Here is a 2,500-nt window from a genome sequence, read left to right as displayed (position 1 = left end):
GGCGCTCCCAGGCCAGCTGAGAGATATAATCTCACCAGCGTGTCCTGGGTCTTCCCCGTGGCCTCCTCCCAGACAGACATGTCCGAAACACCTCCCCAGGGAGACGTCCGGGAGGCATCCTGACCAGATGCCCGAACCACCTCATCTGGCTCCTCTCGATGCAGAGGAGCAGCGGCTCTACTTTGAGCCTCTCAAAGTCTGAGCTCCTTACCCTCTCTCTAAGACTGAGCCCAGACACCCTGTGGAGAAAGCTCATTTCGGCCGCTTGTATTCGCCATCTTGTTCTTTTGGTCACTACCACACCACAGGTGAGGGTTGGAACGTAGATTGACCGGTAAATTGAGAGCTTTGCCTTCTGGCTCAGCTCCCTCTTCACCACGACAGACCGGTACAGCGTCCGCATCACGGCAGACGCTGCCCCGATCTATCTGTCAATCTCTTGTCCCTCTTCCCCTCACTCGTGAACAAGACCCCAAGATCCTTAAACTCCTCCGCCTGGGGCAAAGACTCTCCTCCAACCTAAAGAGGGCAAGCCACCCTTTTACAACTGAGCACCATGGCCTCAGACTTGGAGGTGCTGATCCTCATCCCTGCTGCTTCACACTCAGCTGCAAACCGTCCCAGTGCGAGCTGGGGGTCACTGCTCAATGACGCCATTAGGACCACATCATCTGCAAAGAGCAGAGAAGGAATCCTAAGGTCACCGAACTGGACACCCTCCACCACTTGGCTGCGCCTATAAATTCTGTCCATAAAAGTTATGAACAGAACAAACAAACTAATTTCACATATATCCTCTAATGTCCTAGGCTGAATGCTCCTTCTCTCAGCAGCAGACAGGTGCTGGTTTTCTGGAGGGAGTGGGTGTGGCCCTGCAGAGGAGAGTGAGAAAGAAGGGTCATCAGATGGTTACTGACACCTGTGGCCTGAGAACAAGGAGGAGACACATTTGGCAGTGAAGGGAAGAGGAAACATGCAGAAAGAGTGTGGATCAAAAGAAAGAAATAAGGATGTTTGGAGAACTCAACTGGAGCAGGCGGAGAACAAGGCAGCCTTCTTTGGCTCTGGAAAACTCCTCACCTTATTGGGACTTCACTTAGAAGAACACTTTTTGCTTTCTGGCACTACCATACCACTTCATCCCCTTCATCTGAAACGTCCTGAACTCGAACTCTGCACTCACACCTAAGAAACAGGCTGGTGGTCTGCCTCTCGGATGATTTCCCTCGCTGCTGGCCTCCTTAAACCACAAGTCCTGCTCACTTTCTCCCTCTGCTCTCTCTTTTCACACCCATACACTAACAAGATAAGATAAGATATTACTTTCTGGATCCCCAGGGGGAAATTCGGTTGTTGCAGTGACCCAGACATAAGTACAATCAAGAAAAAGTTTAAATAAGTAAAAATAAGAATAGATAAATAAAGAGAATACAAATTGAAGATATAAATAAATGTTACAAGTGAATTAAAAAAGTGGTAGTTACAGGCAGAGTGTCAGCAGTCAGCATGGTGCAGTCTGTGGCCTCCGTTACTGTTCAACAGTCTGATGGCGGTGGGCACAAAGGAGCGCCTGAAGCGTTCAGTCTTGCACCGTGGTGGGATGATGCGCTGACTGAACGAGCTCCCCATCAGCCACAGCTCATCATGGAGAGGGTGAGAGGGGTTGTCCAGGATGGCTCGCAGTTTGTCCATCAACCTCCTCTCAGCCACTGACTCCAGACTGTCCAGTTAAAGACCAACCACAGAGCGGGCCTTCTTTACCAGCTTGTTGAGCTTGCTGGCCTCACCAGTCTTGATACCTCTCCCCCAGCAGGCTACAGCAAAGAAGAGAGCACTGGCCACCACAGACTGGTAGAAGGTCTTCAGAAGCCTGCAGCAGACACTGAAGGACATGAGTCTCCTCAGGAAGAACAGTCTGCTCTGTCCATTTCTGTAGATGGCTTCAGTGTAGGGGGACAGTCCAGTAAAAAGGTAAAGGGGTTCGGAGCTGCTTCAATCGACTGCTGACCTCTCCAGCACCAGAAGTCTATTTTGAAGACTACATAACAGTTCTAATTTTCTGACAATGGCTTTCATTAAGGTTTAAAACTGATGTGGGACATTTAAGTCTTTGACATATTTCGACTATCTCTTTTGTCCTGAATTTAAGTTAGCACTGATTTGTCATAAATTAACTCTTTGTGAACTTTCCTTTTGTAGCTTGATTTTGTCCTGTTTTATTGACTGTCCCTGACCTGTGGCTTTCTCCAAATACGGACTTGTTGGACAGTCTGGCGCCCGGACTAATTAAACCCCCCAGACAATCTGAAGTGACAATATATGCACCGGATTTCTGTCACGCTACAAACTGTCCATTCAAACATGTTTCTGTCTTTGCTCTCTTTCTTCCACACACACACTGACAACATATTACACTCAATCATTCCCATCCAACATACGAATACAAAAGTATTTTTATTCAGGAATACAAAAATATTTTTTATAACAAGCAGCAAAACAA

The 2,500-nt window shown here is 48.0% G+C and overlaps 1 protein-coding gene across 2 annotated transcripts in view; it reads right to left on the bottom strand.

Moving 5' to 3' along the window:
- Positions 1–2,430: 2,430 nt before the first annotated feature.
- Positions 2,431–2,500, bottom strand: part of ccdc142 (coiled-coil domain containing 142) — a 12,071-nt gene continuing 12,001 nt past the window's right edge. For both annotated transcript variants that reach the window (XM_034689660.1, XM_034689659.1), the window contains exon 18: positions 2,431–2,500. This exon is cut by the window's right edge and continues 309 nt beyond it. The gene's annotated coding sequence lies outside the window, so the exon portion shown is untranslated.

This window comes from Notolabrus celidotus, chromosome 8, assembly GCF_009762535.1.
Source record: "Notolabrus celidotus isolate fNotCel1 chromosome 8, fNotCel1.pri, whole genome shotgun sequence".
Classification (NCBI taxonomy): Eukaryota; Metazoa; Chordata; class Actinopteri; order Labriformes; family Labridae; genus Notolabrus; species Notolabrus celidotus.
The sequence above is the reverse complement of the archived record's forward strand: the minus strand, read 5'-3'. Positions and strand labels throughout refer to the sequence as shown.